The following is a 23,533-nucleotide window of genomic DNA, read 5'->3' on the forward strand; positions in this document are numbered from 1 at the left end:
CTTTGTAGACAAGATTTTCCGGGACCTGCACGGACAGGGTGTAGTGGTGTATATCGATGACATTCTGATATACTCCGCTGCACGCGCCAAGCATGTGTCCGTGGTGCGCAAGGTACATGGACAACTGTTTGAGCATGACCTGTATGTCAAGGCTGAGAAATGCCTGTTCTTTCAGCAGGCCGTCTCCTTCCTAGGGTATCGCATTTCCACATCAGGGGTGGAGATGGAGAGTGACGGCATTTCAGCCGTGTGTAATTGGCCAACTCCCACCACGGAAAAGGAGGTGCAGCGATTTTTAGGGTTTACCAATTACTACCAGAGATTTATCCGGGGTTATGGCCAGGTTGCCGCACCCATTACCTCACTGCTGAAGGGGGGTCCTGTAAGGTGGTCGGCTGAGGCGGACAGGGCCTTTTGGCAGCTAAGGGCTCTGTTTACGGTTCTGGCACCATGGCATCAGGGTCAGACCAATACTCCTGCGGTGGACGACTGGTTTAGGTGCGCAGAGGAGACATGGGAGGCCGTTCATGTCCATCTCCAGCGAGCCACGCGTCGTCAGAAAACCAGCGTGGACCGTCACCGCAGTGAGACCCCTGTGTTCGCACCGGGGGACCGGGTCTGGCTCTCGACCCGTAACCTGCCCCTCCGCCTGCCCTGCCGGAAGCTGGGTCCACGGTTTGTGGGGCCATTTAAAGTCCTGAGGAGGGTGAACGAGGTATGTTAGAGATGACAACTTCCCTCTTATTATCGTATTAACCCCTCGTTCCATGTGTCCCGTTGCAGATATTTTGGATCCCAAACTACTGCGGGAGTTTCACCGTCGCCAGCCGGATTGCCCTGCTCCTCGTCCTCTGGGTCGTCCTTGAGGCCGGTGTCGGAGCATCCGCTGGTACCGCGCGTCACGGGGGGGAGGTACTGTCACGACTTCCACCGAATTCGGCTCCTCTCCTCTCCATTTTTCATGTCCATTTGTCTTGTCTGGTTTTCATACACACCTGGTTATCATTTCCCCAATCAATCTAATTGTATTTAACCCTCTGTTTCCCATGTTTTGTGTGTAATTGTTTTCATGTCATACGATGTTCTTTAGCGCTTTTCTTTATTGTTTCGTGTTTTTGTTGTGCTCCCGTTTTGGAACTTTAATAAAGTGCGCTTTATTTATCATACTCTGCTCTCCTGCACCTGACTTCGCCTTTAGACACACCTTGACATAATGGAGTGGCAGCAAGTCTTAAACCTTAAATGGCTGAGCATTTTCCCATGTCCTTTTGGTCTATTTTGCCCTGTAGTTGCTGCAAGTTTGGAAGCCTTCATTAAGGCCTCTAGAAGTGCCACCAAATATTCTTGACTATGGTGTAATGTGTAAACACTTTACCTAGCAGCCAACCTGCTTGCACCAATCGCTTGTAATTACAGTAAAATACTGTGAAATACAAACCCTTCCCTCAATGAATTTCATTCATCCATTCATTCATTCATTCCGATTAAGGTAGCGTTTACTTTTTTTACAGTATAATACAGTCAATGTTACAGTATTGTACTGTGTGTCATTACACAGTACTTGTTTTGATACCCTATTTATATTACAGTAGGTGTACTGTAATATGAAATACATTTTACTTGCCACCTAGCTGCCTGTAAACTACTGTGAAAATCATGATAACCCCTTTAGTGTAGGATAACGTCCATGACCGATTCAAGGCAACACAGTAAGGGTGATGCCTGCCCTGCACACTATATCTCTATAGTGCACAGATCAGCATGTTCCTATCAGGGTGGGGCCCACGAGGTCAGATGGTGCTTCTCCTGGTTTCTCTGCATTTTTAATCTGTTTTCCAAAATCATTTCCAAGAGAGGAGATTAAGATTCAGGGGATTATATTGCTGGGCCTACTGTATGAAGGATGAACACCTGCAGTGGGGGATGGCAAAATAAAATAATCCACACAGAAATAAATAATCTGCCCTGAAGATGTATAATAGAGGAGATCCAAGAGAGAGGATGCTCGCCCCACTGCATCAGAATGCCTTAACATCCTGGTTGCTCATATTTAAATGATTAGGTGGAAAACGGTGTGGCCAATAGCCATCACTCCTAATCTGTGATACCCAGAATAATGAATAGAGTGGGAACTGAAAGTATGGTAAAACCTTTTTTATTCAACTTCCCAGAGCTATTTTACACAACGCCAGAAAAACCTCACCGACAGGCCTCTGAATTTATGTTAATGTCACCTTTCTGTGTTTATATCCTTTCTGTATTCTTGTGATCTTTCCTCTCCGAGTTCACCAACCATCCGGGTTAAAAACAAGTCCTGCAGGGGGCAGGGAGTACAGTACACATTCTTCTTCACCTCACAGCTGGTGGAGATGTTTTACCTTTAACCGTTTACTGCAGCGGGCTGCATCAGGGTCACACGGAGTGATTCTCGGTAGTCTTAAACAAATCTACTTTGAAACAAAAGTGTAAATCTCACACACATGATTATGGGTTTAAAAGCCTGTACCATGTCAGATATATAGAGATGAAATGTATTCCATTTTGAGTTTGCGTCCTAATATTACACTTTATATACATCACGGAAGACTGAAATATAACAAAACCGTTTGACTTAGAAACACCAGATTTTCTGCGTTACATTTTTTTGTTTTGTTTATTAATTATGAAAAATATTAACTTTGCACCTATGAGGGCACTTGAGGGTGATTTGGTCATTTGACTGCAGGAAAGGGCTACTTGGTGAGACAAGGTACTGCTACTGACCTGACCTCTTGACAAATGTCTTCTGACAAACATTACGTAGTATGGGAGGTCTGAGTTCTTGGTCTGCATTCACGCAGTCTAAGGCTGCATTTACACAGGCAGCCCAATTCTGATTCTTATTTTTTTTCAGTAATTGGTCTTTTGACCAATCAGATCAGCTCTGAAAAATATCTGATGTGATTGGTCAAAAGTGCGGTTAGTGTAAAAAAAATAATCGGAATTCGGCTCTTTGTAAACTCAGCCTACGAGTATTGCTGATGTAGATCAGGTTTCCCCTGTTCAGATAATTGTATTCATTATGTAAGACTTTCATCTAAGAAAGTCACCACTCCTACTCTGAGACACTTTATAAATACCTTCTGACTTGTGCTCCTTCTCAAAATCAAAAGGAAAGTGTCCCTTTGGAGTCATTTGACTCACTTCTGTCAATACAAACAACAGTGCTTCCACCGAGACAGATGGTTTCTAATGCAGTAAGAGACACAATGCATCGAGCGGTCCCGGTCTCCATGTAACTCTACCGTACTCTGGGGACTCATTCACCGTAGTGGCCGTAGAGAGAAAAGCTCAGAGAAATTAAAGGGAGGTTTCACCCTGTCAAGAGAGCCAGGTCATGAAATCTGCTTTGCTACAGATGTCGGGTCTTAATTTGAGCCAGTTTGCTAGTGGGAAAATAATCCCGCAGCAACAGGAAATGTGAATTATTATGAGGATTATAATTAACGGACATCTTTGTAAGGGGTTGATACATTTTCCCCTTAGGGCAAATCAAATCTGAAATTTCAAAGTGGAAATGACAAACTTTAGAAGCCTTTCTAAAACTCTAACACACTACAAATTTGCATTTCCTGCTGTGTGGGAAAATTCTCAGCAACAACAGAGAGATCAAATTATGGACACAAACAAATAGAGCCTTTAACTTAAATATAAAATATTTGCCACTTAGCAGATCACTTTGGATAAAAAAAAAAAAGAAGTTATTTACAATAGAATAAGATCCTAGAAAAGGATGTGATAAGCAATCATGCAAACACGGCCCTGGACCAAGAACCATGAAACGTAAAGACCTTATCCCTTTTTGATTTCGCTTGTCTAGCAGGCGGAATTCAATGTTCTTCTGGACAGACTTCACAGCTGCTAAACACACTCTCTCTACACGCGTGTATGTTAGGCTACCAAGCAGGTCAGGAGAAGACGCCAGGGTGACACCACCACATCTCCAAGGGTCAACCGGAGTTCCAAATGCCCTACAGCTGTGCAAATAGCACTTAATAAAAATACACACCATGCAGAAACATAAAGAGTGTGAAATCATGACGGACAGATACCATGTGTGGTGTGTTATAAATCAGAAAGGGGGTTGAAGTGAGCAGCAGAATCCCTGGTGGACAGACAGATGTCTGGACAGCATACACACCCGACACGAATCAGCTCAGGCTGGAAAAAGGGGCTAACATCTGCTAATGTACTGCTCTGGACACTATTTACTATTTATGTCATCTGTCTGTCTGCTGCCATGGCCCACATCTGCACTGTATTTCACACACAGACACGCACACACACACACCGTGGATGGGCTGGTCGTGCCAACGGAGACAGCAGACAAAACAGGCCTCTGACACACTGACGGAGAGGGAGGGGAGCGAGGCGGAGAATGGCTCTCCCATCAGGTGGTGCAGTGAAGTAGATCCACCGTCAATCCCTGAGGGACAGGCGAGTTATGTTTGTGAGGATTCAATCTGTTCTGTCAAAGCAGTCCAGCCATGTCCAGTCCAACTGGACTGGACATGGCTGGACAAATGAAAGCCGACAGAGAGCAGTGAAGAAAACGCAGAAAAAAAGTGTTATTTGTCACATGCACAAGTACAGTAAAAAGTCTAACTTGCAAACCAGACCCAACAGTGCAGTATTCAATATCCAAAAGGTATAACTAATAAGAACATTTTTGTAAATAAAAAAACACGATAAATACACTATACAGTATATACGAAAGTATGTGGAGCTCAGTGACTTTCATTGTGGCACAGTCACAGAATTGCACCTTTTCCAACAAATCAAAGTCAGTTCATCAAATTTCTGCAACGCTAGAGCTGCCACGGTTAACTGTAAGTGCTGTTATTGCGAAGTGGAAACGTCTAGGAGCGACAACGACTCAGCCGCGAAGTGGTAGCCCACACAAACTCACAGAACGGGACCGCTGAGTGCTGAAGCGCGTAAAAATCGCCTGTCCTCGGTTGGAACACTCACTACCGAGTTCCAAACTGCTTCTGGAAGCATCGTCAGCACAAGAACTGTTAGTCGGGAGCTTAATGAAATGGGTTTTCGTGGCCAAGCATCCGCACAAAAGCCTAAGAATCAAGTGGTGCAAAGCTCGCCTCCATTGGACTCTGGAGCAGTGGAAACGCGTTCTCTGGAGTGATGAATCACACTTCACCATCTGGCAGTTCCGTTTATATTTTTGTTCAGTATATATACAGGATCAGTTCCAATACCATATTTACAATGTGCTGGGATACTGGATCGATAGAGGTAGTTAGGGTTAAGGTGAGTAGGCAACAGGATATACGATAAACAGAGTAGCAATAGCTTGTATGTGTGTGTGTGTGTGTGTGTGTGTGTAGAGTCAGTATAAATGTACACTACCGTTCAAAAGTTTGGCGTCACTTAGAAATGTCCTTGTTTTTGAAAGAAACGCAATTTTTTTGTCCATTAAAATAACATAAAATTGATCAGAAATATAGTGTAGACATTGTTAATGTTGTAAATGACTATTGTAGCTGGAAACGGCTGATTTTTAATGGAATATCTACATAGGCCCATTATCGGCAACCATCACTCCTGTGTTCCAATGGCACGTTGTGTTAGCTATTCCAAGTTTATAATTTTAAACAGCTAATTGATCATTAGAAAACCCTTTTGCAATTATGTTAGCACAGCTGAGCAGCTTGACCGTATGGTACGTAAAGAAGTGCCCATCAAGCCAAACCAACTTGTGGGAGGTGCTTCAGGAAGCATGGGGTGAAATCTCTTCAGATTACCTCAACAAATTGACAACTAGAATGCCAAAGGCCTGCAAGCCTGTGATTGCTGCAAATGGAGGATTCTTTGACGAAAAAAAATCATTATTTATAACCTTGTCAACGTCTTCACTATATTTCCTAGTTTCGAAGTGACCCCAAACTTTTGAACGGTAGTGTATGTGCAAATTATGTGTGAGTGAGCAGGTGATGGAGTGAGTGAGTGTGCAAGCATGTAGGGCCCTATAAGTGTGCATAGAGACAGTGCAAAAAAACAAATAAAAGGTCAATAAAGATACAAGGTCCACTCAGTATGTGTAGCTATTTTGTTAGCTATTTATTAGTCTTATTACTTGGGGATAGACTTGATGCACTGGTACCGCTTGCCGTGCGGAAGGAGACAGAATAGTCTATGACTTGGGTGGTTGGAGTCTACAACGATTTAGCGGGCCTTCCTTCCACACCGCCTGATATAGATGTCCTGGATTTCAAGGAGCTCACCCCCAGTGATGTACTGGCTCCAGTGAAATAAGAGAGGAAGTATTTGATGTAGAAACGTACAGTTGAAGTCAGAAGTTGACATACACCTGAGCCAAATACATTTAAAACGTTTTTCACAATTCCTGACATTTAATCCTAGTAAAAATTCCCTGTCTTAGGTTAGTTAGGATCACCACTTTATTTTAAGAATGTGAAATGTCCGAATAATAGTAGAGAGAATTATTTATTTCAGCTTTTATTTATTTCATCACATTCCCAGTGGGTCAGAAGTTTACATGCACTCAATTAGTATTTGGTAGCATTGCCTTTAAATTGTTTAACTTGGGTCAAACAATTTCGGGTAGCCTTCCATGAGCTTCCCACAATAAGTTGGGTAAATATTGGCCCATTCCTCCTGACAGAGTTGGTGTAACTGAGTCAGGTTTGTAGGCCTCCCTGCTCGCACACGCTTTTTCAGTTCTGCCCACAACTGTTCTATAGGATTGAGGTCAGGGCTTTGTGATAGCCACTCCAATACCTTGACTTTGTTGTCCTGAAGCCATTTTGCCACAACTTTGGAAGTATGCTTGGGGTCATTGTCCATTTGGAAGACCCATTTGTGACCAAGCTTTAACTTCCTGACTGATGTCTTGAGATGTTGCTTCAATATATCCACATAATTGTCCCTCCTCATGATGCCATCTATTTTGTGAAGTGCACCAGTCCCTCCTGCAGCAAAGCACCCCCACAACATGATGCTGCCACCCCCGTGCGTCATGGATGGGATGGTGTTCTTCAGTTTGCAAGCCTCCCCCTTTTTCCTCCAAACATAATGATGGTCATTATGGCCAAACAGTTCTATTTTTGTTTCATCAGACCAGAGGACATTTCTTCAAAAAGTATGATCTTTGTCCCCATGTGCAGTTGCAAACCATAGTCTGGCTTTTTTATGGCGGTTTTGGAGCAGTGGCTTCTTCCTTGCTGAGCGGCCTTTCAGGTTATGTCGATATAGGAATCGTTTTACTGTGGATATAGATACTTTTGTACCCGTTTCCTCCAGCCTCTTCACAAGGTCCTTTGCTGTTGTTCTGGGATTGATTTGCACATTTCGCACCAAATCACGTTCATCTCTAGGAGACAGAACGTGTCTCCTTCCAGAGCAGTATGACAGTTGTGTGGTCCCAAGGTGTTTATACTTGCGTACTTTTGTGTGTACAGATGAAAGTGAAACCTTCAAGCGTTTGGAAATTACTCCCAAGGATGAACCAGACTTGTGGAGGTCTACAATTGTTTTTCTGAGGTCTTCGCTGATTTCTTTAGATTTTCCCATGATGTCAAGCAAAGAGGCACTGAGTTTGAAGGTAGCCTTGAAATACATCCATAGGTACACCTCCAATTGACTCAAATGATGTCAATTAGCCTATCAGAAGCTTCTAAAACCATTACATAATGTTTAAAGGCACAGTTAATTTTGTGTATGTAAACTTCTGACCCACTGGAACTGTGATACAGTGAATTATAAGTAAAATAATTTGTCTGTAAACAATTGTTGGAAAAATGTGGTGTCATGCACAAAGTAGATGTCCTAACCGACTTGACAAAACTATAGTTTGTTGACAAGAAATGTGTGGAGTGGTTGAAAACGAGTTTTAATGACTCCAACCTAAGTGTATGTAAACTTCCGACCTGAACTGTAGGTAGGGATTAGGAGAAAGTGACTGGTGGCAGAATAAATAATAATACTAGTAAACAGTATGACAGCAGCATAAGTGGTGGGTGGGTGGGTGTGTGCATGGTGGTGAGTGTCTATGTATATAAGTGTATGTGGTGGGTGTTAGCAAATATTTTTTTTAGAACTAAACCAAGATAGACCACAGCCTGTCGCTTCAAATGGGAACAAATGAGCCATAGTAGGGAGAACAAGCAAAGAGGTGGGTATCATATTGGCACGTTCTAGCATGTATTTGCATGTGTTTTTCGCGACGCGGATCCTGTGTTCTGCCTTACAAACAGGACAACGGAGTGGATCCTATGCAGCGACCCCAAAAAACGACTCCGAAAGAGAGGGAAACGAGGCGGTCTTCTGGTCAGACTCCGGAGACGGGCACAGCGCGCACCACTCCCTAGCATTCTTCTTGCCAATGTCCAGTCTCTTGACAACAAGGTTGATGAAATCCGAGCAAGGGTAGCATTCCAGAGGGACATCAGAGACTGTAACGTTCTTTGCTTCACGGAAACGTGGCTTACTGGAGAGACGCAATCCGAAGCGGTGCAGCCAACAGGTTTCTCCACGCATCGCGCAGACAGGAAAAAACATCTTTCTGGTAAAAAGAGGGGCGGGGGCGTATGCCTTATGACTAACGTGACATGGTGCGATGAAAGAAACATACAGGAACTCAAATCCTTCTGTTCACCTGATTTAGAATTCCTCACAATCAAATGTAGACCGCATTATCTACCAAGAGAATTCTCTTCGATTATAATCACAGCCGTATATATCCCCCCCCAAGCAGACACATCGATGGCTCTGAACAAACTTTATTTAACTCTCTGCAAACTGGAAACAATTTATCCGGAGGCTGCATTCATTGTAGCTGGGGATTTTAACAAGGCTAATCTGAAAACAAGACTCCCCAAATTTTATCAGCATATCGATTGCGCAACCAGGGGAGGAAAGACCTTGGATCATTGTTACTCTAACTTCCGCGACGCATATAAGGCCCTGCCCCGCCCCCCTTTCGGAAAAGCTGACCACGACTCCATTTTGTTGATCCCTGCCTACAGACAGAAACTAAAACAAGAGGCTCCCACGCTGAGGTCTGTCCAACGCTGGTCCGACCAAGCTGACTCCACACTCCAAGACTGCTTCCATCACGTGGACTGGGAGATGTTTCGTATTGCGTCAGATAACAACATTGACGAATACGCTGATTCGGTGTGCGAGTTCATTAGAACGTGCGTTGAAGATGTCGTTCCCATAGCAACGATTAAAACATTCCCTAACCAGAAACCGTGGATTGATGGCAGCATTCGTGTGAAACTGAAAGCGCGAACCACTGCTTTTAATCAGGGCAAGGTGTCTGGTAACATGACCGAATACAAACAGTGCAGCTATTCCCTCCGCAAGGCTATCAAACAAGCTAAGCGCCAGTACAGAGACAAAGTAGAATCTCAATTCAACGGCTCAGACACAAGAGGCATGTGGCAGGGTCTACAGTCAATCACGGACTACAGGAAGAAACCCAGCCCAGTCACGGACCAGGATGTCTTGCTCCCAGGCAGACTAAATAACTTTTTTGCCCGCTTTGAGGACAATACAGTGCCACTGACACGGCCTGCAACGAAAACATGCGGTCTCTCCTTCACTGCAGCCGAGGTGAGTAAGACATTTAAACGTGTTAACCCTCGCAAGGCTGCAGGCCCAGATGGCATCCCCAGCCGCGCCCTCAGAGCATGCGCAGACCAGCTGGCCGGTGTGTTTACGGACATATTCAATCAATCCCTATACCAGTCTGCTGTTCCCACATGCTTCAAGAGGGCCACCATTGTTCCTGTTCCCAAGAAAGCTAAGGTAACTGAGCTAAATGACTACCGCCCCGTAGCACTCACATCCGTCATCATGAAGTGCTTTGAGAGACTAGTCAAGGACCATATCACCTCCACCCTACCTGACACCCTAGACCCACTCCAATTTGCTTACCGCCCAAATAGGTCCACAGACGATGCAATCTCAACCACACTGCACACTGCCCTAACCCATCTGGACAAGAGGAATACCTATGTGAGAATGCTGTTCATCGACTACAGCTCGGCATTCAACACCATAGTACCCTCCAAGCTCGTCATCAAGCTCGAGACCCTGGGTCTCGACCCCGCCCTGTGCAACTGGGTACTGGACTTCCTGACGGGCCGCCCCCAGGTGGTGAGGGTAGGCAACAACATCTCCTCCCCGCTGATCCTCAACACTGGGGCCCCACAAGGTTGCGTTCTGAGCCCTCTCCTGTACTCCCTGTTCACCCACGACTGCGTGGCCACGCACGCCTCCAACTCAATCATCAAGTTTGCGGACGACACAACAGTGGTAGGCTTGATTACCAACAACGATGAGACGGCCTACAGGGAGGAGGTGAGGGCCCTCGGAGTGTGGTGTCAGGAAAACAACCTCACACTCAACGTCAACAAAACTAAGGAGATGATTGTGGACTTCAGGAAACAGCAGAGGGAACACCCCCCTATCCACATCGATGGAACAGTAGTGGAGAGGGTAGCAAGTTTTAAGTTCCTCGGCATACACATCACAGACAAACTGAATTGGTCCACTCACACAGACAGCATCGTGAAGAAGGCGCAGCAGCGCCTCTTCAACCTCAGGAGGCTGAAGAAATTCGGCTTGTCACCAAAAGCACTCACAAACTTCTACAGATGCACAATCGAGAGCATCCTGGCGGGCTGTATCACCGCCTGGTATGGCAACTGCACCGCCCTCAACCGTAAGGCTCTCCAGAGGGTAGTGAGGTCTGCACAACGCATCACCGGGGGCAAACTACCTGCCCTCCAGGACACCTACACCACCCGATGTCACAGGAAGGCCATAAAGATCATCAAGGACATCAACCACCCGAGCCACTGCCTGTTCACCCCGCTATCATCCAGAAGGCGAGGTCAGTACAGGTGCATCAAAGCTGGGACCGAGAGACTGAAAAACAGCTTCTATCTCAAGGCCATCAGACTGTTAAACAGCCACCACTAACACTGAGTGGCTGCTGCCAACACACTGACACTGACTCAACTCCAGCCACTTTAATAATGGGAATTGATGGGAAATGATGTAAATATATCACTAGCCACTTTAAACAATGCTACCTTATATAAATGTTACTTACCCTACATTATTCATCTCATACGCATACGTATATACTGTACTCTATATCATCGACGGTATCCTTATGTAATACATGTATCACTAGCCACTTTATACTATACTATGCCACTTTGTTTACATACTCATCTCATTTGTACATACTGTACCCGATACCATCTACTGTATCTTGCCTATGCTGCTCTGTACCATCACTCATTCATATATCCTTATGTACATATTCTTTATCCCCTTACACTGTGTACAAGACAGTAGTTTTGGAATTGTTAGTTAGATTACTTGTTATTACTGCATTGTCGGAACTAGAAGCACAAGCATTTCGCTACACTCGCATTAACATCTGCTAACCATGTGTATGTGACAAATAAAATTTGATTTGATTTGATTTGATTTGATTTGATATTTCCACTGGGGAACGCCTACTCTGGGAAGTGCACGTGTGCAACAACTCAATTTGCCTTTGCAATTTTTTGAAACTTTGGCAAAGGGTAAGTCAAAACTTAGTTCACTCTGTTTGTAACAGATTGTAGTTGTGGGAAGAGACAACTGTATTGAGATCAAATGTTTCAACGATGAGTAAATTAACAGAATGTCGGACAAAATCCATCTTGTTCGATCTTCTCCCACTGCTGGTCACTGGTTTTCCTCTCACTACTGTACTGAGCGGAAACGCCAACCGGTTGCTTCACAGTGACACTGCACCAGTCAAACGTTTGGACAGACCTACTCATTCAAGGGTTTTTCTTTATTTTACTGTCTTCTACATTGTAGAATAATAGTGAAGATATATCAAAACTATAAAATAACACATGTAGTAACAATAGAAAGTGTTAAACAAATCAAAATGTATTTTAGATTTGAGATTATTCAAAGTAGCCACCCTTTGCCTTGATGACAGCTTTGCACTCTCTTGGCATTCTCTCAACCAGCTTCACCTGTAATGCTTTTCCAACAGTCTTGAAGGATTTCCTACATATGCTGAGCACTTGTTGGCTGCTTTTCCTTCACTCTGCTGCTCAACTTATCCCAAAACATCTCAATTGGGTTGAGGTTGGGTGATTGTGGAGGCCAGGTAATCTGATGCAGCACTCCTTCATTCTCTTTCTTGGTCCAATAGCCCTTACACAGCCTGGAGGTGTGTTTTTGGTCATTGTCATGTTGAAAAACAAATGATAGTGGGACTAAGAGCAAACCAGATGGGCAAACCAGATGGTATGTCGTATCGCTGCAGAATGCTGTGGTAGCCATGCTGGTTAAGTGTGCCTTGAATTCTAAATAAATCACAGACAGTGTCACCAGCAAAGCACCCCCACTCCATCACACCTCCTCCTCCATGCTTCACGGTGGGAACCACACATGCGGAGATCATCCGTACACCTACTCTGCGTCTCACAAAGACACAGCGGTTGGAACCAAAAATCTCAAATTTGGACTCATCAGACCAAAGGACAGATTTCCACCAGTCTAATGTCCATTGCTCAAGTTTCTTGGCCCAAGCTAGTCTCTTCTTCTTATTGGTGTCCTTTCGTAGTGGTTTCTTTGCAGCAATTCGACCATGAAGGCCTGATTCACGCAGTCTCTTCTAAACATGTTGAGATTTGTCTGTTACTTGAACTCTGTGAACTTATCCTCTGCAGCAGAGGTAACTCTGGGTCTTCCTTTTCTGTGGCGGTCCTCATGAGAGCCAGTTTCATCATAGCGCTTGATGGTTTTTGCAACTGCCCCTTGAAACTTTCAAAGTTCATGAAATGTTCCGTATTGACTGACCTTCATGTCTTAAAGTAATGATGGACTGTCATTTCTATTTGCTTATTTGAGGTGTTCTTGCCATGATATGGACTTGGTCTTTTACCAAATAAGGTTATATTCTGTATAGCACCCGTACCTTGTCACAACACAACTGATTGGCTCAAAGGCATTAAGGACAGAAATTCCACAAATTAACTTTTAACAAGGCACACCTGTTAATTTAAATGCATTCTAGGTGACTACCTCATGAAGCTGGTTGAGAGAATGCCAAGAGTGTACAAAGCTGTCATCAAGGCAAAGGGTGGCTACTTTGAATAACCTTAAATCTCAAATATATTTTGATTTGTTTAACACTTCTTTGGTTACTACATGATTCCATATGTGTTATTTCATAGTGTTGATGTCTTCACTATTATTCTACAATGTAGAAAATAGCAAAAAATCAAGAAAAACCCAGGAATGAGTAGGTGTGTCCAAACATTTGACTGGTACTGTACATCTGTTGAAATATCTGTCTCATTGTTTTATCTGTGGTGTGTGTGTGTGTGTAAGAATGTGAGTGTAGGCATGATAGGTGGATATACATGTAAACAGGGCTGAAAAGTGACTGGTAGCAGGAATATATAAATACTGATGGTAATATGTTAATGGTAATATATACATGTAAACAGGGCTGAAAAGTGACTGGTAGCAGGAATATATAAATACTGATGGTAATATATTAATGGTAATATATACATGTAAACAGGGCTGAAAAGTGACTAGTAGCAGGAATATATACAGTGGGGCAAAAAAGTATTTAGTCAGCCACCAATTGTGCAAGTTCTCCCACTTAAAAAGATGAGAGGCCTGTAATTTTCATCATAGGTACACTTCAACTATGACATACAAAATGAGAAAAAAAAGAAAAAAAAAATCAGGAAAATCACATTGTAGGATTTTTTATGAATTTATTTGCAAATTATGGTGGAAAATAAGTATTTGGTCACCTACAAACAAGCAAGATTTCTGGCTCTCACAGACCTGTAAAAAGATGCTCCTCTGTCCTCCACTCGTTACCTGTATTAATGGCACCTGTTTGAACTTGTTATCAGTATAAAAGACGCCTGTCCACAACCTCAAACAGTCACACTCCAAACTCCACTATGGCCAAGACCAAAGAGCTGTCAAAGGACACCAGAAACAAAATTGTAGACCTGCACCAGGCTGGGAAGACTGAATCTGCAATAGGTAAGCAGGTTGGTTTGAAGAAATCAACTGTGGGAGCAATTATTAGGAAATGGAAGGCATACAAGACCACTGATAATCTCCCTCGATCTGGGGCTCTATGCAAGATCTCACCCCGTGGGGTCAAAATGATCACAAGAACAGTGAGCAAAAATCCCAGAACCACACGGGGGGACCTAGTGAATGACCTGCAGAGAGCTGGGACCAAAGTAACAAAGCCAACCATCAGTAACACACTATGCCGCCAGGGACTCAAATCCGGCAGTGCCAGACGTGTCCCCCTGCTTAAGCCAGTACATGTCCAGGCCCGTCTGAAGTTTGCTAGAGAGCATTTGGATGATTCAGAAGAAGATTGGGGGAATGTCATGGTCAGATGAAACCAAAATAAAACGTTTTGGTAAAAACTCAACTCGTCGTGTTTGGAGGACAAAGAATGCTGAGTTGCATCCAAAGAACACCATACCTACTGTGAAGCATGGGGGTGGAAACATCATGCTTTGGGGCTGTTTTTCTGCAAAGGGACCAGGACGACTGATCCGTGTAAAGGAAAGAATGAATGGGGCCATGTATCGTGAGATTTTAAGTGAAAACCTCCTTCCATCAGCAAGGGCATTGAAGATGAAACGTGGCTGGGTCTTTCAGCATGACAATGATCCCAAACCCACCGCCCGGGCAACGAAGGAGTGGCTTCTTCGTAAGAAGCATTTCAAGGTCCTGGATTGGCCCAGCCAGTCTCCAGATCTCAACCCCATAGAAAATCTTTGTAGGGAGTTGAAAGTCCGTGTTGCCCAGCAACAGCCCCAAAACATCACTGCTCTAGAGGAGATCTGCATGGAAGAATGGGCCAAAATACCAGCAACAGTGTGGGAAAACCTTGTGAAGACTTACAGAAAACGTTTGACCTCTGTCATTGCCAACAAAGGGTATATAACAAAGTATTCAGATAAACTTTTGTTATTGACCAAATACTTATTTTCCACCATAATTTGCAAATGAATTCATTAAAAATCCTACAATGTGATTTTCTGGATTTTTTTTCTCATTTTGTCTGTCATAGTTGAAGTGTACCTGTGATGAAAATTACAGGCCTCTCATCTTATTAAGTGGGAGAACTTGCACAATTGGTGGCTGACTAAACACTTTTGCCCCACTGTAAATACTGATATATGTTAATGGTAATATATACATGTAAACAGGGCTGAAAAGTTACTGGTAGCAGGAATATATAAATACTGATGGTAATATATACATGTAAACAGGGCTGAACAGTGACTTGTAGCAGGAATATATAAATACTAATGGTAATATATACATGTAAACAGGAGTAATAGTGACCAGTAGCAGGATAAATAGATAGATACTAATGGCAATCAATAATTAATGAACAGCAGCGTAGCGGTAGTAATAAATTTAATCAGTAATCATTTTAGCAGCAGCTTAGGTGTGAGGGGGAGCAGTAGTTGTTAGCCATTAACATTGTGATGACCGGGGGATGGAAGATGTTTAGAGCCTTGATGCACCTGTAACGCCGGCCGGACAGGAGCATGGAGAACTGTCCATGTCTCTGGTGGCTGGAGTCTTTTTGCAATTTTTCAGGCCTTTCTCAGACACCGCCTGGCATGTAAGTCCTGGATGGCTGGTAGCTCACCCCCAGTGATGCGCTGGGCTGTCCGCACCACCCTCTGTAGGGCCTTCCGGTCGAGGGCGGCACAGTTGCCATACCAGATGGTGATATAACCAGTCGGGATGCTCTCGATGGTGCAGCTGTAAAAGTTCCTAAGGATCTAAGGGAGAAGAGGCACTGCCGTGCCTTCTTCACGACTGTGCTGATGTGAGAGGGCTTGGATTTATTGATCGCTGTTCTGTGTTTGTTTACCTGGAAAAGGGCTTTATTTGTGTATAACTGTTAAAAAAAAAGAAAGAAAAAAAGGCCCTTCCTTTCAGCCAATTAGAGTGCTTCAATGGACATTTGGACAATGGCTTCGCCCACTCGAGCTCAGTGTTCCGAGAAGAAGACGCACGTTTTGGCTGACGACCAACTTGACTATTTACTCTAGGAACATTGTGCGTGCATCCAAGAAAAACACAAGACATTCTGAGTATCACAAGTTTATTCGTAAATAACTAAAGAGAGTGTGTGTGTGTGTGTTAATACTATGTGTGATGGGGACGAAGATAAAACTGAGAAGCATCCGTACTCTTCTCGCCAGACAACCTGCAGTGTGTCGGAACCTTAACAATCAGCATTAAGTACTAGCGGGTGGCGGCGTCCGAAGCCAACCGCTCAGATGAGCTCCAAGCTAGCCGTTTTTTCAATAACCAACCTGAATAGAACGTTAAACTAATGATTGTAGACAGTAGAGAGCTTTATTACTAATGACTGTGTGGGCCTATATTACACAGATAGGGATATTAGTCAGCCAATCAGTGGCTTTGACACAAGAATACCCGAGGCACTTCCTGTTCTTACACCCAATGGCCTTGAGTTATCTGGCGGTAGCCAACTGAAAATGAGAACCCACCCCTCGGAAGATGAAATACGTTTCATAGGCAGTTATTAAGCACAGTACTTAAGCTCTACACTCATCACAATTCTCACCAGGAAGGGAGGAAAAACATGCAGTCAAGCGAAACCTGGTATGGATGGTTGGTGACTTGCTCAGATTTCTAGCCTCATTCAATAAAAGAAAGCTATCAACACTCTTCGAGGATGATTGTACGGGACACTGAAATGTGCGGTAAGCAAATTGCTACTTTTGTAAACAGTTTGTCTTCGCAACTTCGGTTACGTCCCTTTGTTGTACTGCAACGTTTTCAGCTGGAGGTCAGAGCCGGCCAGAGGAAGTGACCGGTCAGGTTAGCGTGTTGGTGGAGAATAATGACTCAGGCCACCACTGAGTAACGTCACACAGCGCACACAGCGCACACACACACACGAAAACTCCTGTCCTCCGTCCCTTTCTCCTTCCCACCAGAGGGCTAGGGGTGCGGCGCAATGACTCAGCGCCATCCAAATTGGGGCAGGGAGGTCGAGGACAGGGGGACGGGGTTTGACTCGGCAAATCTAGCCTTCTCCCACAGGGCAGAGCAGCGCTGTGCGCTACCCTGTCACGTGTCCTATTCCCCCTCTCATCTGAGTCCCACTGGTCTGACTAAGGGGACAGGGATGCGAGGCTGCTCTGGGCTACTGGTAGCCCTCAAGGCCCCTGTGTGTGAGTAGAGGAGCCCTGGTCACGTGGGGGGCCCTCGTGGTGCCTTCAGCCTGGTACTGAACCACAGTGGTAACAGGTAAACGTCTCACCTATAGGAGGGTACAGAGCCACCTGAAGGTTGACTAAGAGGTGTAAACACTGAGAAACAGGGTATTTAGACTCTTCCATGTCGAAGGACGCAAAGACAAATAATCCATCGTCAAAGTAACCCCTGTGTGACGGCACATTCTCATCAACCAAAAAAAAGCAGGGAGTTCATCACAGGAAAGCGATCTCTTCAACAGATCCTCCACAATTATTCAACGAGTGTTGAGTTACAAAACTCCATTCTGAAATGTACACACTTCCACAGACATTATGTAACTAGAACTAAGCATCTCTAAGCAAACACCGTTCCATCTTACTGCTACAGTATCTTACTCTCAGACTCTCAGTCTGAACCAGAGAAAATAACTGTTACGAATTCTATTTTTATGGCCTGAAAAGCCTTCATAAAGCCACAGATGATATCTTAGTTACTCACAGTATCTTGGAGAAGAGAAGCAGGAAGTAGATCAGGGTCAAGGGTCATCAATCAGTTTACGCACTGTTCTGCCAGTTCAGTTCATCCCTGTAAAAAAGAGCAACACAGCAATGTTAAGTAAACGGCAATAGTAGCCAGCTAAACTAGAGCCACTGACCTACACAAATGTAGGATCTTAATTTGAGCCAGTTTGCTACAGCAGGAAAATAATCCTGCAGCAACAGGAAATGTGAATTATAATGAATTGACATTTATTGTAGGGATTGATCAATTTTTTGTTCGGGCAAGTTTGCATTTCCTGCTGCAGGAAAATACTCCGCAACAAAAGAGGGATCAAATTAAGATCCTACATCTGTACGAGAACTCAAAGAACAATGGGAATCCTGGGTATAACCTCGGTCGTCTGTAATGCCCCAAAGCATGGTGGCCAGGCTCACTCAGCTCAGTTTGTCAAAGAGGGTTTTAATACAGATTGGTAAAGTGGGGCATGGTAATGAGATAATAGTGCCAGGCTAATACTCTGCTAACTCTGCTGGCCACTTCACGTTCCCCTCGACAGAGGGACGAGGGACAGTGCAGGTCTATAGAGTGGGACTAAAATAACCACTTCGGGCAGGATGGACACTCTCATGACCAACGTTCCCTCTCATTTTTTTCGCCGACACTGAGCATATTTCAGGTCTGATGAGCGCAAACTTGAGCGTGGTGACAATTCTGTGCAAATTCCAGTGTGTGTTTACTGTTTAACACCGAGGCTGTACCCGCTTTTAAGTTACAGTTTTGACAGTGGCCAAGTAGGCTACTGTGGCTACTTGATCATAACGTAGGCCCACCAGAGTGGCCTACCATCAAAAACAATGGAGAATATGCTTCCCATAACATGGAAATAACGGTTCTATCATTCAGACTACAGTAGCAGCCAACATGTGTTGAATATAGGCCTGGATTCCATGAGACTTGAGGGGGAAAAAAACATGCAGGGCTTGACATGAACCTGTTCATCCACTTGTCCTTCAGACAAGGAGGTGACGGAAAATGTTGTTGTGTCGTTTGATGCAAGAAACCACTTGACCATTACCACAGAGGATCAGACAAATGATGCTACCCTCTTAGCTTATTCTAGCCTGCCTCAAAATGCAACTCTGCCCCTTTAAGACAAATATAAGCCGTTGGCAAAAACGTCTAGCACTTGTACACATTTTGTGCTCTTGTAGGAAAGCAATCACTCCTCTATTGCTGACTACAAATGATCCAATTACTCACTAACTAAGCATAGGATAAACAAAATGTGCACGTGGCTACATGCAGCTCTCGCTTTGGTCTCAAAACATGTACCTACCGGTATATGACTTTTGCCAGGCTCTCCGTCGTGTGGTCAGTATGTTACAGGGTAAAAGCTCAATCTCCTGCTGCTGATATTTCCACTGCAGGGAAGTCTCGGGGCTACTGCGTGCACGCGCGCCCTTTAGAGGGAACATTGCTCATCACCTCATATAAGCCCTACAAGCAGGTGTATTCACAGCGTACCCTGGAGGGTCCGAGGTACGGCTGGTGTCCCAGGTCTAAATGAGTCCCTGATCAGAGGGGAAGAATGAAAAAAAAAAAGCAGTGGAACTGACTTCCGGGTCCAGATTTGGATTTGATGGACACACAGCAACCAGAAAGACAGACACACAATCTCCAAGTCCAGTGGGTCTACTTTGCCCATGTGATGCCCGGCACCAGTACAACGCTGACGGGTCAGACTAGCGGCAAACAAAATACCAATGTTCTACCTTGTTGAGCAGCAAGCCCAATCAGAGACTGGCTGGTGATGGGACCCTGATGAAACCCTGATGAAGACAGCGCCGCTGTCCAAACGTTGATTGTTATTTATTGCATGGGAGCCAATGAGAGGGTGTTGCCTAACTTTTCTGGTAGTGCTATTGTGTGTGTCAGTCAACCACCTTCCGTGGCTCTTTGGTGGAGGTAGGGGGTTCCTGGCTGATTCCCTCCCAGGAAACGGAACCGACCAGCTGAGCACTCAACCTGACCTGGCTCTGCACCGCACTGCACCTGACCTGCAGTGGTGACGACACTGCACCAGTCCCACGGCACAGTCCCAGTCACGGTGACCTACATCTCTCCACCGCTCTCGAACTGAGCATGATGGATGTAGCCCTGAGCTAGCACAGTGGCAGGGAAGAACTCCCTAGAAGGAAGAAACCTTGAGCCGAACCAGTCTCAGAGGTTCACTCTTAGGACAAAAGGTACTATCTGGAACCATTTGAATAACCCTTTTGGTTCCAGGTTGGACCCTTTGAACAGAGGGTTCTACGTGGAATCCAAAAGGGTTCTCCCTGGAACCAAAAAGGGTTACCCTATGGGGACAGCCGAAGAACTCTTTTTTTCTAAGAGTGTAGATAGTGGTGTCTTATCAGCCATTCATCTCCCTGTAATGGGGATACATCAACCAACATGTCCTCCGATACCATACGCTGTCTGTTTGAAACAGGAGGGCCTGTTTCAGACAAGCTGCCTGCCACAGACTCAAAGGCCTTATTAATATCACCCCAACATCATATATAATTCATTGAGGCTGAATGGCTACAAGTGCAGGGGCAGCTGGGAGGGATCTGTACAGAACAGGGGGCCATCGCTCTCCCCCTGTCACAGAGGATCCGGCTGGCCTATAATACTTCATCTTCTCAGTCAGCGGAGAGGTAAAGAGAGAAACAGAGACAGAGAGAGAGGGAGAGGGAGAGAGAGAGAGACAAAGAGAGAGAGAGGGGGAGGGAGAGAGAGAAAGAGAGAGAGCGAGAGAGACAAAGAGAGAGAGAGAGAGACAGATGGGGAGGGAGAGAGAGAAAGAGAGCGAGAGAAAGAGAGAGACAGATGGGGAGGGAGAGAGAGAAAGAGAAAGACAGAAAGGGAAGGAGAGAGAGAGAGAAAGAGAGACAGATGGGGAGGGAGAGAGAGAGATAGATGGGGAGGGAGAGAGAGAGAGACAGATATAGAGAGCGAGGGAGCGAGAGAGAAAGGGAGAGAGAGAGAGAAAGAGAAAGACAGAGAGAAATAGAGAGAGAGAAAGACAAATAGAGAGAAATAGATGGGGAGGGAGAGAGAGAAAGGGAGAGAGAGAGAAAGAGAGAGCGAAAGAGCGAGAGAAATACAGATAGAGAGGGAGGGAGAGAGAGAAAGAGAGAAAGAGAGAGAGACAGATGGGGAGGGGGGAGAGAGAGAGAGACAGATGAGGGAGAGAAAGACAGATGGGGAGGGAGAGAGAGAGACAGACATGAGAGACAGAGGTGGGGGGGGGAGAGAGAGAGAGAGAGAGAGAGAGAGAGAGAGAGGGAGAGGAAAGATAGAGAGAGAGACAGATATGAGGAGGGAGAGAGAGCGAGAGAAAGAGTGAGAGAGAAAGACAGATGGGGAGGGAGATAGAGAAAGGGAGAGAGAGAGAAAGAGGAGAGAGAGAGCTAGAGAGAGAGAGATGGAGACAGAGAAGGGAGAGCAGAGAGAGGAAGACAGAGGGAGGGAGAGAGAGAGAGAATGGAGACAGAGAGGGGGAGGGAGAGAGAAAGAGAGAGAGAGAGAGAAGAAGAGAGAGAAAAAGAGAGAGAAAGAGAGCGAGGAAAGAGAGAGACAGATGGGGAGGGAGAGAGAGAGAGAAAGACAGAAAGGGAAGGGGAGAGAGAGAGAAAGAGAGACAGATAGAGAGAAATAGATGGGGAGGGGGAGAGAGAGACAGATATAGAGAGCGAGGGAGCGGGAGAGAGAGAGAAAGAGAGAGACAGAGAGAGGGAGAGAGAGAGAAAGACAGAGAGGGGGAGGGAGAGAGAAAGAGATGGGGATGGAGAGAGAAAAAGAGAGAGAGGGAGAGAGAAATAGAGAGAGAGAAAGACAAATAGAGAGAAATAGATGGGGAGGGAGAGAGAGAGGGAGAGAGAGAGAAAGAGAGAGAGACGGATAGAGAGGGAGGGAGAGAGAGAAAGAGAGAAAGAGAGAGAGACAGGAGGGGAGAGAGAGAGAAAGACAGATGGGGAGGGAGAGAGAGAGACAGACAGGGGGAGGGAGAGAGAGAGACAGACAGGTGGGGGGGGGAGAGACAGACAGGTGGGGGGGGAGAGAGAGAGAGAGAGAGAGAGAGAGAGAGAGAGAGAGAGAGAGAGAGAGAGAGAGAGAGAGAAATACAGATAGAGGGAGGGAGAAAGAGAGAGGGAGGGAGAGAGAGAGAGAGAGAAAGAGAGAGGGAGGGAGAGAGAAAGATAGAGAGAGAAAGACAGATGGGGAGGGAGAGAAAGACAGATGAGGAGGGAGAGAGAGCGAGAGAAAGAGTGAGAGAGAAAGACAGATGGGGAGGGAGATAGAGAAAGGGAGAGAGAGAGAAAGAGGAGAGAGAGAGCTAGAGAGGGAGAAAAAGATGGATGGAGACAGGAGAGAGGGAGGGAGCGAGAGAGAAAGGAAGACAGAGGGAGGGAGAGAGAAAGAGAGGAATGGAGACAGAAGAGAGAGAGGGAGGGAGAGAGAAAGAGAGGAGAGAGAGAGAAAGAAGAGAGAGAAAAGAGAGAGGGAGGGAGAGAGAAAGAGAGGAATGGAGACAGAAGAGAGAGAGGGAGGGAGAGAGAAAGAGAGGAGAGAGAGAGAGAAAGAGAGAGAGAGAGAGAGATGGGGAGGGAGAAAAAGACAGGAATGGAGACAGGAGAGAGGGAGGGAGCGAGAGAGGGAGAGAGAAAGAGAAAAAGAGAGAGAGAGAGTCCAGACCAGACTGCTGAGACTGAATTGTCGGGGGACCCCACTGAGGATCATTTGCTAACAGCTTCACGCCACACGTGATAAACAGTACACAGAAAGCAGGAATTTTCACATGCATGTCTTGCATTGTTTATTCTTATTCACACTCCCATCACAAACAAACCCAATGGCATGCACGCACATACACAGACAGTGTGAGGGACACCTGCTGAGATGCTAGGGAATCAACATCGTGTTGATCTGAGAGGTGTGTGGAGGACCTGTTTAATGAGCACGGTGTCCCCTGGCCTGTTCTCTCGCTCGCACACACACACACACACCTCACACTGGCACAGTAAAACACACAAACACACACACACACACACGCATGCACAGTCTTCCGGCCTGCTCACTATCTCTATTAAAGAGACGGGTTATGAATCATTAAAAGGACCACAGCACCATATTACAGACGCGGGCACGACCCCTGTGTTAGAATAATAACACAGGGGGGGACAGACGGGAAGTGAACAGCACTGGCTCCGTGTTACAGGGGGGGAGGAGGGAAGAGGTGACGCAGGACACTCCTTTAGTCGTCTCATTATGTGAAGGAGATCAGATTATGCATGCATGATATCGAAACGGAACATATTAGTTCGCCCGAGCCAAAAATGACAAAGACGTGAAAGGAATAATGTCTAGCCTATGTTTACCCTACCGAACGACTGTAATGACGTACTGATGGCATGATATTTGTTGTCTGTGGCTGGTGCTGGTTTGGTAATAACAGCGCTGGTCAGATGAGAGATACAGCGAGATCCTGTCTATTGAAACAGCATAAAAGGCATCCTGTGGTTTCTTGGCTCGGGCCAAGCATCTCCAGCAGGCAGGGACAACATTTAGGAATCTAGTAATGAACCAGTGCCCTTTGTACCCCAGTTGATTAGAGTGTTGGAGAGAGATGAAGGCG

At 45.3% G+C, this 23,533-nt stretch overlaps 1 protein-coding gene across 2 annotated transcripts in view; it reads right to left on the minus strand.

The window, feature by feature from the left end:
• The window catches only part of LOC139413064 (double-stranded RNA-specific editase 1-like), a 70,276-nt gene that overhangs the window by 38,498 nt on the left and 8,245 nt on the right, over positions 1–23,533 (minus strand). For both annotated transcript variants that reach the window (XM_071160092.1, XM_071160093.1), the window contains exon 2: positions 17,851–17,937. The gene's annotated coding sequence lies outside the window, so the exon portion shown is untranslated. The remainder of the gene's footprint in view (positions 1–17,850; positions 17,938–23,533) is intronic.

The sequence above is a fragment of the Oncorhynchus clarkii genome, chromosome 7, assembly GCF_045791955.1.
Source record: "Oncorhynchus clarkii lewisi isolate Uvic-CL-2024 chromosome 7, UVic_Ocla_1.0, whole genome shotgun sequence".
NCBI lineage: Eukaryota > Metazoa > Chordata > Actinopteri > Salmoniformes > Salmonidae > Oncorhynchus > Oncorhynchus clarkii.